The following is a 20,553-nucleotide window of genomic DNA, read 5'->3' as shown; positions in this document are numbered from 1 at the left end:
TTTCACGGAGCAAGTAAAGGTTTAGGAGAGAGCATCGTGCAACACGAATGACGTCAAACGTATCGGTCGAACACGTGATCATACGACATTGCGCGATGTAGGCTTTCGTGTTCCCGCTCCGCAGGCCGAGTTATAACGGCAAGGCAGCAGAACAAGTGGCGCATTGATTAAAAACTACCAGGAACCAAACATTCGGCCAATACGGCGAGTTTCAGAGGTCACGTGGTGGGCCAATACGGCGAGGGAAGAAAGCGAAGGGAATTAATGTCCTCATTCGCTTGTCAAGGCCGGCTTCGTGACACAATGCCAGTTTATTTCCTTCCTCCATCCATCATTCCCGTGATGGATGGACAATCACACCGCCAGAGTTCCCTCAAGTAATTTTAGTTGGAAACTGATTGCAACCAACACGAATGACGTCGAACGTATCGGTCGAACATGTGATCATACGACATTGCGCGATGTAGGTTTTCGTGTTCCCGCTCCGCAGGCCGAGTTATAACGGCAAGGCAGCAGAACAAGTGGCGCATTGATTAAAAACTACCAGGAACCAAACATTCGGCCAATACGGCGAGTTTCAGAGGTCACGTGGTGGGCCAATACGGCGAGGGAAGAAAGCGAAGGGAATTAATGTCCTCATTCGCTTGTCAAGGCCGGCTTCGTGACACAATGCCAGTTTATTTCCTTCCTCCATCCATCATTCCCGTGATGGATGGACAATCACACCGCCAGAGTCCCCTCAAGTAATTTTAGTTGGAAACTGATTGCAACCATTGCGTACACGCGTTGCCCATGAAAGAACCGTCGGGTTACGTGATGCCGGCTTGACACGGCAATATGACGCTGCGCGCGACCGTCGCTTTTACGTCATGCACAAATCTCGTCACAGTATATCTGCTCCGTCTGTGACTTTCTGAGACCGCCATGCGCTAGATAATCGCGATGCGACAGCTTGAACAAACGTCAACTTACTTATGTGCATTGATTGTAAACGAAGAGCCGCACAATCAAGTCCAATGGTGCACACTGCAGCCTTTCAGAAATATGTCAGCGTGGCGTCTCGACGAGGTCTTGCGCTCTCAAATAACTACCTGTTGCAGCGAGTTCTTGTAGGCGCAATTTGGCCGAGGACAGAACGTGTGAGCTGGCGCCGCTTGCTAAGAAACACACTGCCGTTACTAACAACACAACAGGAAAAGAGCGCTGACCAGCCTCGCGAAGCGCTGTCTTCCGTCCTATCCTATGTGCGTGTCTATAGAGTGACAGCTCGAGAGGGAAGAGGCAGCCGACAAGAAAAGTGCGCAAGAAATTAAACAAATCCGATGGGCGAAGTCGTCAACGTACAACCGGTTGGTTGAAGTGAAGAGAACCTTGATGCGAACATGCGTATAACGCGAAGGAGTGAGTATAGTGGTAAACAAGAGGGGACGAACGAGAAGAACAAGGGGAACCGAATGCTTCTTACTTTAGTAACGAGCTTATGAAACCGGCAGACAATGAAATACAAACAATGCATGGAGCAAGTTAACGGACTGCTTAATTGAAATCAGAATTAATTATGGATAAGAGTTGTATTTACAACAAACGCCATAGTCTTCACATTGCCACGGACCAGTATTTGCGACGGCGAAGAGGCCAGTAGTGGGGGCGGCGACGACGATTAGAGGCTAGCGCGGGCTGTTGCCTCTTGGCCAAGTGCGGCGTAATTGTTTGTACATATATCTGAGTACAGCTTTTTCGTCGGCGTCTTCCTATGTAACATATTTTACGCAACAAGAAGAAAGTGGAAGAAAAGACAGTTTTCCGTCGACGGGAACCGAGCTCACAACCTCCGCATGAGGCGTGCGATGCCATATACCCAGAAATTTTGCACATTTCCCCTTCAGCAATCTGTTGAACTTCGCAACAACACTTCTGCGTAAGTCAATGGGCAGCACTTTAAATAAATACGTATTTAAAAAGATTGGCCGACTTTCAACAAGTTTCCAATGGCGGCAACTTAAGTCAAGGCACCTAAGTCAAAGACTAGGGTCGCCTACCATTTTTTTATTACGAAATAATGATTTCCGTGAAATTTGAAATATCGGCAGCTGTTGTGCTAATCGACTGACTAATTAACGGCGGCAAGATAAGAAACTGCATTTATAGAGAAAGGAGGGAACTTCTGTCCGTTCGTTGCGAAGCCATTTCCAGTTCACTGACATTTCCAGTTCACTGACAATGTTGGTCTCGCGACGCGGATGTCCCAAACAAGCTATTGCAGTTATATACAATTGCGACGTGCGCGGGTTCATGTTGCTGGACGCTCCGTGCTGGCTTATAACTCGGGCTTTAGAATAGACAAGTTCATGGCAGTAGGATTTTCTTGCTTCGTCAGGCACTGAACAACAGATAATAAATTATTGCTTTTTTGCCGAGGTTACTGTGTGCTTCACATCCGCCGCAATGGTAGCGAGTGCACACGAATATCCAAGAAGGTGTAAGGGAGTACAATCGCCATCAGATCCATCGTATCGTTCACCTTATTTAAGTCGGCGATATCTATCAGGATGTGCTTAGATGGATCCGTATAATGCGACTACTTCCTAATTCGAGGTGCTGCTATGTGCTGTGGTCAACGAACTGTTTCTCCGTACATGTGCCGAGACCATAGATCAGTGTTTTATAGGCTGCACTATATTTGTGTGACATTCTCCACCGGATGCTTAGAAAGCATACAGACATCACGCCTTGCTCAATTACGTTTCTATTTTTCGAGAATACCAGCAGTCCTCCCTTATGGCATGTTTCTGCTATTGGGTATAGAAGTCTGAAGGGATCCAGTCTGTCTGATCGCCATGCCGAGAGCCCGCGTCCTACGCGATCCTTTTTATGCGAAGCATATTACGAGGGCTCAACCCAGCTCCTCAGGCGCGGCGGTGACCATGAAATCACGTGACACCGTGACGTCACGACAGAGGAGAAGTGGCTTTGGCTCAACTCTTGCAAGACGGGCTGGGTGGGAATCGAACCAGGGTCTCCGGAGTGTGGGACGGAGACGCTACCACTGAGCCACGAGTACAACGCTTCAAAGCGGTACAAAAGCGCCTCTAGTGAATGCGGTGTTGCCTTAGAAACGCGCTGTTTCTAAGGCGTGCGTCTCTTGCTCAGGCGCACATTTCGTTGCCGCGCCGAACGCTGCTTTGCTCGACGCTCACCGCGTCCAATGCGGGGCGCGTAGTCGCTGCCCTGTAGCCCATTGTCTTACACCCCTTGGCGGGTCGACGGGAACGCTGTCGCGTTCCACTCTTGAAGGCGAAGAAGTAATGCATGAGTTGTTTCTTCGTCTAGCCGAACCAAATATAGCCAAGCAACAGCAGTTCACCAGGCTAAACAGTGGTTCAACAACTAAAATAAAGGCTAGTATGCTTCGCATCCTGGGCTTAACCTTACCTAAGCCACAGCCATTTTTTTTTTCGTGAAAATGCACCATATGCAAGACGTGTGCACGCTACGCCGGAACTTTTGCCCGCCTGAATGCACTTGTTGGACGCATGCACATGTTTACTCGAGTTCGAGTGCGTAGCGATGTTCTCCGTGTAATATATTTTCAGTTCTGTTTTCCATTTATCAAGGGAAAAAAAAATTACCGACGATTACGCTACTTCCTAATGCGAAATTTGAGCGCAGCAAATAAGCTGTTTCACCTTTTCGATAGATTGAGGCAAAGAAATCGAGCAACACATGTATGCGCTATCACAGAATTTTTTTTTTATTTTTCACACGTATTCCTTTAACAAAGACTCCATTAACAGTTCTTGACAGTCATGAAGGAAGCTTTGTGGTCGGAGAAATAGACTGATATATGTTCGACTTGGTACACCAATGCTTGATTCTCAAAGACGAGATCTATACAAGTGCCTCGCGAGGTTGTCACAGCCGTGGGACGCGTTACGAGCGAGAGGAACGGGATGTTCTCCCGCATAAGTGTTAGGAAATTGCTGTTTGTCTTTATGTCAACATTAAAGTCCCCCACTACTAACATCAGTGTGGATCGATGGACGGTTAATGCGAGTTGCAGGAAGTGCACGACGTCTTTCGTGAGTGCGGTAGCGGACTCACGAAAGCGGTATCAGTCGGTCGCTGCTAGCGCTGGGGGGATGAAAGGGGGGCGGAGCTGGTTATGAGGCCGACGACAACGCGAAACCCAGGAACGGACGCCAAAGAGCCATTTGTGTAGCCAGCCCTCCTCCACAGTCTCTCCTCCTCCCTTCCATCATCCTCCCTCGCCCGGAGAGCCGACAGCGCGCATGCGCGGCGGCGGAGCAGCGGCGCATGCGCGGCGGCGGAGCGCGGCGGCGGAGGCGAGCTGGTTACGAGGCCGACGACAACGCCGACAACGCCGACGCCGACGACGACGACGACGACGACGACGCCGACGACGACGCGAAACCCAGGAACGGACGCCAAAGAGCTGCGCTCTAAAAGGCATCGTCTAGCTTAGTCAGCAGACATGTCCAGGAATCTTGGGAATTTCCCCTTCGGCAATCAGTTCAACTTCAATGCAATGTATTAGCTTAACTCCATGGGCAACATTTAAAAAAAATTACATTTCAGAAGTATGGTGGAGTTTCATCAAGCTTGAAATAGCAATGTCGAGAGGGTGCTTCCTTTTATTAACATACGCGTTTATGACACTCAATCGGCAATTAGTGCTGCGTTATAGCAGTGCATGGTCAGGACCGAAACCGTTTCAGGAGGTGAACCAGGTGTGCTGCGCAAGAAACAAGTATGTCACTCGGTGCTCGGGCCACTAAAATACTCAGAGCCCAGGAGAAACCAGGAGTTATCGGCTACATAATATGTAGGCTATCTTCACGTTTGCTTTACAGGCGAGTTCAAAGAAAGCGTTGATCGTGTGTCCTCAGACGTCCACACGGAAGGAAGACGCACGCGACATTTGTATTTAAATGATTCGCGGTAAAGAGGCTTGGTATATTTCTTTTTAATTAGCAAATATGAGGTAACTGACTTCGTTAAACTGTTAACGTAGTAGGCTGTTAAGAGAGAGAGAGAGAGCCTAGTCATAGTAATCCAAGTCGCAGATATCAGTTCTGGAGCAACTTGCAAGTCTTGCAACTTAACATTAGCATCACTTCGCAATTAACCACTTCACGAGGCCATCGAAACCCTTTTACTAGAGACTTCAATCCCGTCTTTTAAGGGCAGGCAGCTTGGCGACATGGCGACATAACGATATCCGGTATGACCACAACGGGATAACGTGAGCTTGACTACGCTGGCACGACAACGGCTGGGCACCTGCGCTTTCCTCTCCGATCGTTTACTTCACGGAGGCAAGATATTCCTCCAATTGTTTTGAATGATCCTGTATATCCGAAAAGACTGCTGGGATAGGTCTGAGCGAAGCTGCGGTGATCCGGCACGATGAAACGGCGCGTGCCGGCACGAAACGCGCAGCGCAGTTCGGCGACGAGCGCAACTCGAGGGTACGCGCCCTTTGCATTGGCGGAGTAACTCCGGCCGCCAACCACTTTGGAAACGGGAGAAATAGCCGAAGAAAGCTGTTCGCTTTGAAGAGAATGTGAGCAAGACTCCTACCTTGAAGTGCTAGTCCCGGTGCTGTTCCTGCTAGGGCGATATAAACCGGGTCTTCGTTAAAGAGGTGTACAACACATGCATATCATAGGCTGGACTGCACCATCGGTTGTGGACTCAAGCAACGACACCTTCAAAATGGCGTACTGCAATGTCTGCATGTCTGCAACACTACACCTCCTCCCTGAAGGAAAACAAAACGTATAGTTATAGTGAGTGGATTTTTCAATGGGCCTAGCGTACTTAGACATATGAGAAGCACATTATCGCGGTTGTCTTCGGTTTATTTGCCCAACAGTTTCGGTCGGCGGACCGATCTTTTTCAAGGGCTACAGTAAATTCTCACGGAAGGAAAGTGCGGGAGAGAGCCGGGTGCTAAAGAGATTATTCGTTGGTAAGAGGGGTATTCACCGCGCATTCGCGAAGTCACGACCTTAATCATTGCTAGTTCTTTCGATCGTCGACACCATAGGCGTATGTACCCTGGGGGGGGGGGGGGGGGGGGGGCTAGGGGGCACTTGCTGCCCCACTGTCAAAAATGGGGGGGGGTGCAGTGGCAAACATATGCACACCTGACACTGGATGACCGTGGACACTCGCTGCCAAAACGCTGGCGTGAGGAACCGCGGAAGCAGCAGCGAGTGAAGTGACCTTCCTGCTGTCTATCGCTTCAACGCAAAGTGAGCGGCGAAAACACAGCACACCAAAAGTTACGAGCCGTCGGCCCACCTAGACTGTGCCCCAAAGCTTTCAAGGCTGTCGTGCTGGTGCCCTCGAGTAACGGCTCTATCAGGCTGAATAAAATAATTTAAGAGAAACTTCATGCCGTGACTCCTCACTGCCAGGGTGTCACTGACGTCCGGCAGTTCGGTCGCGGTAACATAGTGCGCAGATAGCTAGACCAGGCTTGCGTAGCGGACCTACTAAATAGCTCGTCAGTTGCCTCTGTCCCGGTGAGTTCGTTTATGCCACCACATCTTGCGTGCACCGAGGGACTCGTGCGCGGAGTTGACTCTCAACTAGCCCCATCTGAAACCCAGGAGAAGCTCGCCATGGCCGGAGGTGTAGCAGTTTATGGCTGTAACGGCATCGTGGAAAACATAAGATACCCTCCACTGAGTGCGTTATTACCCCTTTTGCTGGTACATCGTGCCCTTCAGAAATCAAAACAGGACCTTTTGTCTTCAGGGTTGAACCTCTTTCTTCACGTCCCCTTCAATGCCGTAATTGCTGGAGATTTGGTCATAGTGCTGTTAGGCTCGAATTTGCACTGCGCTGTTGCACATGGGGAGAGGGCCACTCTTATACCAGCTGCATTGCCCAAGATGAGGAATGTCGCCTCTGTGAACGTGCACACACAGCGGATTGTGCAACCAGCCCCGTTCATGTGCAAGAAATGCGAGTGCTCAAACTTATTGATCAGAGGAGGTGATCTAGGGGAGACGCTATGACGATTACCAAGGAGAGGGCACACGGATACACTGGAGTTACCGCACGTCAACCTTCTTTCACAGATGTGACCTTCGCGCAGACAGTTGAACCCGCAGTTGAAAAGGCAACGACAAAAGTGGTGGATCGATTAGTCGCCAGCCTCTCAGAATGCTTAGTCCAGGTGATCAGTACTCAGATGGCTAACCTGGTAAATATAACTCCATCTCTTTCTATTGTAACTTCTAAGCTGCCAACTTCAGAAGAGCTAAGTAATATAAACAGAGTGAGTTCGCTTCCCTCAGGTGACAGCCGTGAGGTATCTAAATGTTTGGCGAGTTCTAATCAGAATCACACGTTGGACTTGCACATCTCTACTGAAGTTGAACGAGATGCTCGAGCTCAAAAACGTTTATGGTTCCAAAACGAGAACAAAAGGTCTCCGTCTAATAAGATGCTCAAGGAGCGTATTTTGGAGAAGCTTGTTACTAGTGCATTACTATCTGCACCATAGTATGTTTAAAAATATTACAGTGGAAATATCGGTAAATTTTTACAGTTTCCATAGATTTGTCGTGTATCACTGCTCGATTAGATCCAGATATAATCATTTTAAAAGAAACTTGGCTAGTCCCAGAAAAAAAAATATCTCAGAAATTATCGCTCTTTTCGTTGGGACCGGTCCACAAGAGGTGGTGGACTACTTTCATTAGTATCAACAAGAATTTGCCACAAAGCAAAGCTAGCATTGAAACTTCTGTCCCCTGAATTGGAAATGCTAGTAATAGCCTTATGTCTACCTTTATGCCGTTCATTTTTCATCGCGAATGTATATATCCTTCAAGGGTTCCCGATACACGGTCTCTGGATAGTGTAATCTCTACTAGCGGTAATGTTGCTATATTGGAGGGTGACTTCAACTCTCATCATGGGGTTTAAAAACAGATCCGTGTGGTACTCGACTGTGGCATTGGTCACACGACAGTAGTCTCATGTAAAAATTGAGGACATCCTACTTTTCTTAGAGGTTTCGCTGCTTCTACTCTGGATTTGTCATTCTCAGGGTCAGGTCTTTGCGTATCCGCTTGGTCGACTGTTCACTATGCCACAAACAGTCACCACGACCACATTCCAGTGATCTTTGAGGTTATGTGTGCGGTGACATAGTGTCTCAGCCGCGAACATACAATAATTAAAGTTTTCCTCTCATGGCTCTCGCATCTAACGTAATCCGGCTAAACGCCGGGGGTGGTCGGTGTGCTTGCAACATATTAATAGCGTCCTCGATCACCTTGCCCCGGGGTTGCCCCGAAACCAGAATGGTGCGCTTTGCACCGCGGTGGTGGCGCACTGCGGAGGGTCAACATCGAGGACAAAACTGCACCCCGTGCAAGGTGCTTGCATGCAGCGCCACTTTGCCCCTGCCGCGAAACGTGCGAGGACACGCGCGCGCGCATATTTTATTGTTTGCAGGTGTTGAGCATCCGCGGCAAGCGCTCGAACCTTGTCAAGCTGCGTACTCCGACATACCTGCATGGTTGCAAAACACCAATGGATTTTATCATTAATGGCAAGAGACATCATGTGGCGATGTCTGTGGACGAAATGAACGATGTTATGGCGCCTAAGTATTCGTTTTTAGCAACGTACGCGCGGGCATTCGAGCGTATTGTCAGCAACACCCAAAAGATCCACCCAAAAGATCCACCCAAAAGATCCACCCAAAAGATCAAAATGAAGCATCCCGGAAACGATGTGCTTCCGCGGCCCGTTCCCAGCAAGTTCTAGTAGCACAAAGACGGGGAGCCAAATAATTATACTAAATCATTTTTTACGCTTTACAGATCCGACAAAGCTGCATGCGTTGGTGGAGTCGATCACCGGCAGTGCGAACAGCAATGCGAAAGTCGATGGTCCGAGTGCAGTCGCAGGACCATCAGGAATTGCGAGCAGCAACTTGTCTACCAGCCCTGGCAAGTAATGCATTTCTTGGAGTTTTTTCTAGACGTTGAAGTACGTCGCCCCCCGAGCAGACTATAGTGTAGGAGAAACTGGGCTCGTTACGAGATACGTATAATTGGCCCCCTGAGACCATGCATGTCCACTAAAAGAAGGTCTAATTGGACAATTTCAAACTGAAATAACTGGTCAAACACCAGCTGTGTTTTCGCCACCCATTGGGCTCAATCATTCGAGGCCAATCGGTGCTCCCAATTGGAAATAACTTCACCCAATAAGACCAATAAATGGCGCACCATCCTACTGGGCCCAAGGGAATACGCAATTGGATTCATGAGCCCAATCAGTTGACCTATTGGGTTCAACTGGTGCCAATAGGGCTCATTTTTTTGGACTGGTTATTATCAGTCGACAGTTAGCTTTCTTTCACGTGTATCGCCCTTGCCATTGTCACTTCTGTGGCTGTTATTTCTTGGATGGTATTGACAGAGCTGGTTGTACATTAATTGACGTGCATGAATTTGTTTTCTCATTACCAGACGCTGATGAAAAAAATAATCAGGGCACGAAGGTTCCTCAACCAAGTGAATGGAGTGAAGGGGACACAAGGGCTCTTTTGGACAAATGTTATGAAAAATTGAGCCACGTGGGTCCGATGAAAGGATTTAAAAACAAGAAGGCCATGTGGGTCGCAATTGCTTTAGATATAGAAGATGAAACAGGGCACTGCAAAACTGCAGAGCAGAACAGATTTAAGACCATAAAGAAAAAGCACTCTGAAGCAAAAAAAAATATAAAAGACACAATGCAACGTCAGGTGCCGAGCCCACAGGAATTCTCTTTGACGACGAATTGGCCATGATTAAATCTATAGACGACTGTTTTGAACGTGAGCTTTGCGAGGACCAGGAAGGGTTGAGTATAGATCAGAGAAGCAAAATGACACAGGTCCACCCAAAAGATCAAAATTAAGCATCCCGGAAATGATGTGGAAAACTCATGAAGATAGAGAACAGCAGCGAGAGCGACGACACAATAGAAGGTGCAGCGGTTGAAACATCTCCTGGGGGCACCAAATCAGCCTACAGTAGCAGCGTCTTCCTGGAGTCCATAATGTGCGACATCTGTAATTGATCCTTGGCTAAAAAAAACATAAAACTTCCCTAAGGATGGGATACAGAGGAGAAGAGGACAAGATGAGTGTGCATTTAGTCTACCTCTTATCTTCGAAGCACGTCATTATGCATTTTCCTAACCGCCACTTAGGCCAAAGTGACAACGCTGGGCAATATGTTGCTGTGATTATCATGTTTTAAATCATATTGTATCCTCCATTTCATTTCTGTTCATAATATTTAAAAAATATATTGAAAGATACACCTTGTGAGTATTCATGATATTTTATTACAGTTCACTGCGTCTGGCTCAAGACAGATGACAGAGAACCTAGATAAGGTAAAGAATATTTATTTGTGGATCACTTGTACAAAACAAGCTGTGAGAACAAGGCATGGTAAGGGTATCTAACGAAGTGTGGCTTACCAGATAGAGAATATGAATGTGCAGCACATAACCATGCGACTCTTGGCACTGATGCATGGAAGTGCAGTGTACAGGTGACCCTCTCTCAGCCATGCTTGGTCAACAGCAGCAAGTGCAGCTAGCATTAAAATGCAGCGTACACTCTCTCTTACCTCCCACACTTCTGTGTTATTCTACATGGTAATTCCAAGCAGACATTTTGTCGTAGCCTACTACTTACAAAAAACCTGCCGGCACAATATCTTTAAAATGATAAAATTCCTTAAATGCTCTAAATATCTGTTTTGTCAGCTTCCTTCATTCATTTGTTGACTAAGCAGGACTACTGTCACCAATATGAAAAGTCATGATGCTGTAATAAGATATTATATTCGATTGCCTGCATTATTCTCATGCTGCATGCTAATATCAATAATGTAAAATTGCCACTAGAAAATCATAACGTGAACCTGCAATGAAGCCTTATATTTATTACGGCCAGGAAAGAGGTATGGAAGACATTTGAAGCTAAACCGAAAAAATAGATGAACAGCCAGATTCAGTACTAAATAGTCGTGGCTCACTGAATGGTCTGAAGGTACCGTACAATTTGCTACCGTTTTTTTTCTCTCCTAGCTGCTTCAGCACTTTTTCTGTTTTTGAGTCTACAGAAGCTAGCATTTCAATCGAATTTGGCCTGCTGGGATTTCTGGTACCCACATCCCCATAGTCAAGGCCATTGTCCTCTCCTTCAAGGCACATGTTGTGGAGTACGCAGCATGCAAGAATGAACAATGCGGCCTTCTTTACCGTCCAGAATCTCAAGTACAAAATTTGCCTGAAACGTCCTTTCAGCAGGTCCAAAACATTTTCAATGCGTACCCGTGTTTGGCTCATGCGCAAGTTATATTTTTCAGATTCAGGGGTCAGGGAACCATAGTCCCTGAATGGTGTCAGGAGATATTCTCGGAGGGGATAGGCAGCATCACCAAGCAGATGATTCTTGCCTTCACAAACTCCTGGCAGTTTATCTGAAGCAAAACTGCGCTTGAATGTGTCAGCGTCGTGCATCTTGCCTGTGGGGCCAAGGAACACATCCACAAACTTGCGATCAACAGTGCAAATTGCCTGAACGCTGTATCACTTCTTGTCGTGCCTGTTTGTATATGTTGAGGCAATCTTCCGGGCTGGGCACCTCGTTTCTATGTATGTACCGTCAACACATCCCAAGACATTTGGAAAACCTGAAATCTGAAGCCAGTGACACATTAATGGATTTTGAATTTACCTTCACAGTAACTTTCTCTAGCATGCTGAAATACCAGTAATAACTATGTTTAAATACACAATATGCAGAAAGTAGCTGCGAAAATGTGTGTGAAGAACCACAATATGGCCAGTCATACAAGTAGAGAAAATTAACGCTGGGTAAATGCCTTACCTGTGATTACCCTATGCAAAGGTAGTGCTCACCAGAAAACAAAAGCACTGGGTGACTAAAAAGCAAACCACGACGAGACTGTTGCCATAAAACTCGTTAGCCTGAGGATGGATTAGAATTCAAAGCATGCAAGGCAAAGGAGGGATTAAACCTATCACTTAAAATGCAATTCCTTCCATATTATTCCTTTTTCATATATTTTCAATTCGACTTCATATGCAGTCTCCAAAAGACATGTAGAGCATTTGTCAAAAGTTAACAGCCCAAGGCATGGTTTGTTTTTAAGCCATCTTCTTAATCGTAGCGCATTTGCGAAACTCATCTTTGAAGAGGAGAGAACCAGGGCCTCTCTTACCGAGATTTCGAATGCTGCAGGAAGCATAACAAGCAGCAAACAGCGGTCCAGAAACAAACTACTCTGGATTCTAATATTGAAAAAAAATGTTTAAGTAAACAACTGCCCCATAAAAGCATTTGTGACAACACCGTCGCCTTACTTCTTGGAACTTGGCGCAGGCTGCTCTTTGTTTTTTCAGGCGTGTCTGGGAAGCATCCGCGCTGATGCTGTCCAAGAAGCCCGCCACACGTTCGATGATTCCATTCACTGTGATGTCCGCCATTCCAAACATGACGGCGACGGCTCGCTCGATAGTTTATTTCCTGCAAACCTGACGAAGTAAACAACTTGTCACGCATGCAGGTGCCTGACTAGAATTATTTAGAAACAAACGGGGACAAACAACTCACCAAAGAAACGAAAGAACGTGCTCTTCAGCCGATTTCAGCGGATGCGGGCCTCCATAACTCTATGGATAAAAACTGGAGTTCTCGTAATCCGCAATCAGCCGGCAGCAAACGCTCCTGCTTATCCGGAAATGCTTCCGGAACTGCAAGTAAATGACACAACACCTCACATGGCAGTGGCCTTACACAATGCTTTGGCAGCAGTAAACAATTGCAAATAGACAGGCTCCTTACTCCGGTATCGTCGAGGCGCCTGACGACCCGGTCAACGAACCTGTCCACTTTCGGCCGCTCTTCACCATATTGTTTTTGGACGAGGTCGAGAAGCATGTCGTCCTCGCTGTCAGACGAACTTAAAGAAGTTCACCGATTGCGGTAACTAGCAGCGCTTCCTTTCTCATTGCCGACATATCCACTAGCTAACTCCGTCAACTCCGTTGCAACCGCAGCTATCGGGACAGAGCGTCCGCGGTTCTGCAGTGGGCGTCGCGCGTCCCGCAGTGCTTGCTGGGATTGCACCCCGACGCACCGTCGATTTTCTTGGTGCGAGACGGGGCAACGAAAAACTGCTCCAACAGGGTGCGCTTCCGGTGATCGAGTATGGTCGGTGCACACCGGTGCGGTTGATCGAGGATGAAAGTGCGCACCAAGGCGCCCCGGTGTGGGTGATCGAGGACGCTATAAGAGAGACGGTGCGAGTGTGGCGCTGCTAACGCCGCCTAACGGCGGGGTTAGTCTGGCGCGATAGGGAGTACGCTCTTCCTCTTTGGCTTGGACTCGACAAGCGGGGTGGACGTTCCGCGCATGCGCCGATGCATGCTTCTGCGAGACCGTCTCGCGAGGCCTAGGAGGAGCACACCGGAATGGACGAACACGATCGTACGAGCGCGCCACCGTTCGCATGACCGTAGGCGCGAACGACCAGGAGTTTGGTGTCCAGCGTTGGGCGAACATATTCGTTCGATATCCAGTCACGGTGAGTTGGACTTCTTAGATATGTCGTGCGCCCATCGGCATGTTCTATGGATAGCAATTCGGCTAGCAGGCATTAGTGTATGAAATGTGCCATAAATGCCCTTGCGATTCTTTGCACTACTGTGCTGTTGTTCCCTTGTCCCAAGAGTATGGGTGAGACTCCACACAGTATATTTCAAAGTAATCTGCGGTCATCATTGCCTACCCTATCTAAAGAGAATTCTAAGCGAAAAGCATTAAGAGGAAGCTTTAGCTCGGGTGCTCCTATCTAAATACATGTAAAAGGAGAATTCGTTTTTCTCGGCGACCACTGCACCAAATTTGACGATGCCTGTCGCCAATAAAAGAAAAACTTAAAATCTAGGGACTGTTGGTTTCGAATTTTCGATTTAGGTCCTTAATTTTTTATTAAAAATTGACGAATATCGCAAATTTTTAAAAAAAGAAACTATCAAGTTTACAACTCTGTAACTCTAAAACGAAAAATGATAATACAATTCTTTGAATTGCGTTCTAATAGTACATCTAAAGCGGACAAAATTGATATGCTATGCATGAATCTAAAAAAATTTAGTAATATGGAAATATAGCTTTTGCAAAACCTTTGTAAGCAACGTAACAAATTCACGTAAGATATAAAATGACATATCAGAATTGTCCGCTTTCAATGGCCTAATGGATACCGTTTACAAAACCGCGATAGCTGTTTTTGATGCAGAGTTATGAATTCGTAAACTTCGTTCTTCTATTTTTTTCGAACTTCCGAATTTTTTAAAATTCTTTTAACAAGATCCAGGACCTAAATCGAAATTCCGTTTCCAACAGTCACTAGAATTTAACTTTCTCTCTCAAATGCAACAAACTTCATTAAAATCGGTCCAGGGGTTATCTCAGAAAAACGTGTTTGCGTTTTACATGTATTTGAATAGGCCGCGTCGGAGTTGGGCCCGAGCTAAAGCTTCCTCTTAAGCACTTGCTGAACGAGTTCCACAGGAAAGCTGAATTTGAGGTCCACGCAGTGAAAGATGAATCCTCTTTGCGCTGGTGCAATGATGACTGCTCGTGGGATTATAGGAGAGAAAAGTCGCCTGTAAGAAATTATTACATAACCAATGCCCTAAAATTTGGCCCGACCATAAATTCGTTGTAGGTACGTTTAAACGTTCTGGGTCGAAAGCAAAAGATGCATATATTACATAAAACATTTTCATTTTTTTGCCGAACCCAATAACAGACGCGCCCTATTCGGCTTTCTTAGATTTCGTAGTCCGTGAACGTATAATCTAACAGGTTTAGCCGCACAAGACTCGATGGAGTCATTGGAGGTTATTGGCAAAGGGTTGGAGCATGCCTTTTGTTCTAGTGTTCCTCCCGCTATGTTGATTTTCCCTATTGAGGAGGATTTTACGGAGATATCTGTGGATGAATTGTCCAATCTATTACGGAAGATTCCGAATGCGGCTCCAGGCCTTAATGGAGTCACTTGGCCCAAGTAAAATATCTTATTTAACGAGTCACAAGAAGGTCTATTAAACATTATTAATTATTCTTTCAGAGGGGCTTGGATTCCACATGAATGGAAGATTGCAAAGATTATACCATTGCCTAAAAATACGGGAAAGGGTTACACCTTAGACAACATCAGACCAATTACCGTAACGTCAAATTTTGTAAAGTTGACAGAAAGAGCCTTACATGTTCGCGTTATGAATATTATAATAAGAGAATGCTTCTTAGCCCATGCCAAATTGGATTCAGGCCGGGCTGCTCAATATGGCAGGCGCATATTGACCTGGAAAGTCGTATACAACTTGCACGGCGCCGAGGTCATTATGCGGCATTGGTTACGCTTGATATCACCAATACATACGATAACGTTGAACACGGGAACACGGGACAAACACTGAAACTAGAAAACCTTTGTGTAAAAAAAAATTGCTCTATAAATATTTATCAGAAAGAGGCACGCCTGTGTCGTGTGCCTCTTTCTGTGTCCCGTTATTCGCGCTGTTTGCAAAAGAATGAATTGATCTATCGACACCGGAATTCACATAGATGGCGTATTCCTAGATTCGTCAAAAGCATTTGACTGTGTCCCTCATCGTCGACTTATCCACCGGCTTACACAGCTGAACATCGACTCTACTGTTGTCACATGGATAAAAGACTTCCTTCTTAACAGGATGCAGTTTATATCGGATAACAATCACAACTCATCTCTAGTCCCCGTAACATCTGGTGTACCACAGGGAAGTGTGCTTGGGCCTCTACTTTTCCTAATTTATATTAATGATCTACCTGACGGCATCAAATCCAATATCAGACTATTTGCTGATGACTGCGTCATATATCGTAATATACACACTCATTGTGATCATGACATTCTTCAATCTGACCTAAACACCATAAACGCACGGTGTTCAATTGACCTGGCTAATGCATCTAAATCTTGCTAAAGCTAAATTCATGTCTTTTAGTGATCAGACACTCCGAACTTCAACATCTTACATCTTAAACGACAGCCTTGTTGAATAAGTTTCCAGGTACAAATATCTTGGCGTACACCTAAACCCTAACTTGACGTGGAATAATCACATTAACCATATTATCGCATCTGCAAACCGTTCGCTTGGGTTCCTTAAACGTAACCTCAAACATGCTCCCACACCCTTACGCAAATTGCCATACACAACACTTATACGCCCTAAAATAGAGTACGCTTCAGCCATATGGGATGCCCATCAGACGTATCTAATAAGTGACTTTGAAGCCCTGCAGAACCGTGCTGCACGCTTGATCTTTTCAGATTATTCACGAGAAACCAGTGTAACAGCATTAAACAATCGCGCCGAGCTTGAAGCCTCAACACTTCGTCGTAATATATCTCGTTTAACACTATTTCATAAGCTTTACTATCACGTGTCTCTTCACAACGAGTTCATGTGTGAACCCTCCGCCATTTTTGCACGTCGTGATCATTCTTGCAAAGTCAAATGCATCATGTGTCGTTCCCTCGCATTTGGTCAGTCATTTATACCTCGCACCGCGATAGAGTGCCACCGCACATTGTCCCGGAAACGCATCGAAATTTCCAGACGCTCTGCGCAGTAACATGCATGCCCAATAAATAACGTTTCACTCTCTGATTTGTAAACTGATTTTTCTTTTTTGCGCCGATAACCAATGTCTCTGAGACGTTGTCATCGCTTGTGCAAATCATTCAAAGTTGCTGTACAGATAAGTATGCTTTATTTGGCTTCGTCTGTGTTTCTACGTTGATGCACTGTAACTAATTTTATCCCAATTTTGTTTTTGTGTTGTATTTACACTTATGCGCTGTTCTTTGCCTCATCGATGTAACCTTTACTCTATGTCATACCCTCCCTAGAGGGCCTTTAGGGTTATTGTGAAACAAACAAACAAACAAACAAACAAACAAACAAACAAACAAACAAACAAACAAACAAACAAACAAACAAAATGTTCGTTCTTTCTTGGCGACCCCTATCAACCAGTGAGTCTGGCGCAAGACTTGGCAAGGCTGTGCAAGCCAGCTATTATGTCGTGAGGAATGGCCTTGCTCTCTTTGCCGCGGCGGTTTCATGCGTGTTTATTTTTCATTTACTTGCGTGTTTGTTCAAAGTGTGGCGTGCGCTTCCCTTCAAAATTTACGTGATCGAGCGCACTGCATTCGTTGGCGGAAGGTGTGAGTGCAGGTTTTTTGTTATCGTTCAAGTTCACGCTGCGGCATCCGACGCACTTGTCTCGCCGTGACGATAAATGAGGGACGCCCCGCGAAGAACCTTCGCGCTAAGTTTGTTTACTCTCCGTAACACAGGCTCTGATTGTCCGACGGGCAGAAAAATTAGTAAGTGGAATGTTTTCTAAATGATGACGTGGGGCACTGTTGTTTGATAATTGTTCGATATGAATGCATGGTGTTGCAAGGAATTACGAATGGTTTTGTGCAAAGGATTCGGGTAGGTTGCTATGCCTCACGACTGTGTGCTGGCCATAGTACTTCTCATCATTGAAACATGTTTTGTTTCGTCAGTTATGTTGGTTGCATTATTCAAGACAAATAAAAGAGAAGTTGATTTTGAAGGCTCTTTACCCGCCGTGGTTGCTCAGTGGCTATGGTGTTAGGCTGCTGAGCACGAGGTCGCGGGATCGAATCCCGGCCACGGCGGCCGCATTTCGATGGGGGCGAAATGCGAAAACACCCGTGTACTTAGATTTAGGTGCACGTTAAAGAACCCCAGGTGGTCAAAATTTCCGCAGTCCCCCACTACGGCGTGCCTCATAATCAGAAAGTGGTTTTGGCACGTAAAACCCCATATATTATATTGAAGGCTCTTTGGCAGTCATTTATTTCCATCCTATTCGCTCACCTACCCAAGGAAGCTACTGGAGCAATTGCCGTCGTTAACACCCTAATTACGTTCACATTAAGACATAAGCCACTCCTAATTGCTGAAGGACACACTGGCGTTTCAGCTGAGGCGAGTCGCAAGCGTGCCTCAGCCTCGAAAGAAAGATAACTGCTGTCGTAGCGGCCGTAATGCTGGACGCTAAAGGAATGCAAACATTCGCGCCAAGCAGCGTAAGACCTTGACGTCACTGCCATTTCCGTTTGTGACGTCACTTTCTATATTTTTGTTTTCCCATTTTATCGACGTGTGTGCTTCTACGGAAGCTTCGCTGTATACAGTTTACATCCGGCGAACAACGGTACCCAACGCACGCAGCTGCTGGGATGGTGGTGGTGGTGATAACTTTATTGCACACAGGGGAGTTGCGGAAACGCAGGTCCTTGGGCCTCCGCACGGCCCCACTGCATTCAAACGTTCATGTCCCGGAGGCTCATGACGCTGGCAGCCCGGCCTGTGGCGATGGCTTGCTTGGCCGGGTCCTCGGAGCGCAGTAGGGTCTCCCAAGCCTCCCAAGTAGTAAGGTGCTCCAGGCCCCGCGGGGGAGGATCCGCCGGGCAGAGGAAAAGAATGTGATCGAGAGTGGCTTTGGGGTGGTGGCAGAGGGTACAGGAGGGGTCGGTGTGGACGTGGTGATAGCGTGAGCGTATATAAGGGGAGGGTAGAGCCGACGCTCGGCTTTGCAGGCTTGCGTCAGTTCAGTAAATGAATGCATGCGCTCCTGTGAGAACCCTGCACCGGAGGCCGCCGGTGCCCGGTTGAGAAAACCTCGGGCTAAGGCGTTGGCAGCCTCGTTTCCAGGATTCCCGGAGTGGGCAGGCACCCATATGAGCTCCATGTGGCGGGGCGGGTGTGCAGCGAGAGAGTTCAGTATGCGAAATGCAGGGACGTGAACTCTCCCGCGAGCAAAATTTAGTATCGCAGTTTTAGAGTCCGATAATATATACCGGGCCTCCGTGCGCGTAATAGCTAGGGCAATGGCAGCCTCTTCAGCCTCCTCCGAAGTGGCAGTTGGGGATATGTGAAGGGTGGTAATCTGTTGTAGGGAGGGGTTCGTGATGGCAACAACCGCGTCCTCACCTGTACATGCGGCATCCACCCACACAGCATCCGGTTCCGTGCCATAGTGTTTGTGGAGCGCCCGTGCGCGAGCTCTGTGGCGGGGTTCGTGGTAGGTGGGGTGCATGTTTTTAGGGAGAGGTTTAATAAGAAGTTCGCGGTGAATGTGGTGGGGGACCTGGAGCTGTGTGGGATCCGTGGCTGGTATCCTGATGCCGAGGGTGTGTAGGATGTGTCTGCCGGTGGTGGTTCTCGCGAGACGTATGTATTGTGTCTGTCTGTGGGCCTCAATAAGCTCACCTATCGTGTTATGTAGGCCTAGCTGGAGGAGTTTTTCGGTGGAGGTATTTAGGGGTAGGTGTAGTGCTGTCTTAAATGCTGTTCGGATCATGGCATCGAGGGTGGAGATTTCTCTGCCCTGGAGTTTAAGGTAGGGGGGCGTAAAGAGAAAGCGGCTGAGGACGAAGGCATGAATGAGACGACATAAGTCATGCTCCTTCATACCCCGGTGGTGTGCAGAAACTCGGCGGATTAGGTGGGATATCGACACCGCCGTCCACTTGAGTTTGTGGATGGTGAGAGTGTTTTTCCCGTCATTTGGATGTGGAGGCCCAGTACCCGGAGAGTATGTACCTCAGGGATGTACCGGTTTTCCAGTGTCACGGTTATAGGGGTGATGGGGCAGTTTCGGGTTGTGGGGCGGAGTATGAGGAGCTCCGACTTCTCCGGAGAGCATGAGAGTCCGATACTCCGCGCATGTGTTTGGGTGAGGGTAGCTGCCGACTGCAGAGTATTCTCTATGTCTCCATCACTGCCATGGGTGGTCCATAGAGTGATATCATCAGCATAGATTGTGTGCCGAAGGTGAGGGATGTTTTGTAGTTTGCGGGCAAGGGGAATGAGAGTGACATTGAAGAGAAAAGGTGAGAGGACAGATCCCTGGGGGGTGCCAATACCACTAAGGGTGTATGGGCGGGATGTGCGGGGACCGAAGTGAATTTCGGCTGTGCGGTTAGTAAGGAACGCTTGAATATAGGTGTACATACGTTCACCTATGTTCAAGGGGGAGAGCGCCGCCATTATCGGTTGATGATCTGGGCGATCGAAGGCCTTGGAGAGATCCAAGGCGAGGACGGCTTTTGTGTGGCCCGGTATGAGGGGGTCGAAAATATCCTGTGTGAGCTGGAGCATGGCGTCCTGTGCCGACAGGTGGGGACGGAAGCCCACCATGCTGTGCGGGTAGAGGTCTTGCTCCGCCATGTGTTGTGTGAGTCGGGCGAGCGCGACATGCTCCAAAAGCTTGCCCAGGCTTGAGGTTAGGAAGATGGGGCGAAGATTTGCAGGTGTAAGGGGTTTGTGGGGCTTGGGTATGAATAAGATTTTGGCTTGACGCCAGGA

At 47.3% G+C, this 20,553-nt stretch overlaps 1 protein-coding gene and 1 pseudogene across 7 annotated transcripts in view; both read right to left on the bottom strand.

The window, feature by feature from the left end:
• Positions 1-20,553, bottom strand: part of v (Tryptophan 2,3-dioxygenase vermilion) — a 165,014-nt gene that overhangs the window by 92,264 nt on the left and 52,197 nt on the right. The gene's annotated exons all lie outside the window — the stretch shown is intronic.
• LOC139057069 (uncharacterized) lies at positions 8,534-20,415 on the bottom strand (annotated as a pseudogene).

This window comes from Dermacentor albipictus, chromosome 3 (assembly GCF_038994185.2).
Source record: "Dermacentor albipictus isolate Rhodes 1998 colony chromosome 3, USDA_Dalb.pri_finalv2, whole genome shotgun sequence".
Lineage (NCBI taxonomy): Eukaryota > Metazoa > Arthropoda > Arachnida > Ixodida > Ixodidae > Dermacentor > Dermacentor albipictus.
The sequence above is the reverse complement of the archived record's forward strand: the minus strand, read 5'-3'. Positions and strand labels throughout refer to the sequence as shown.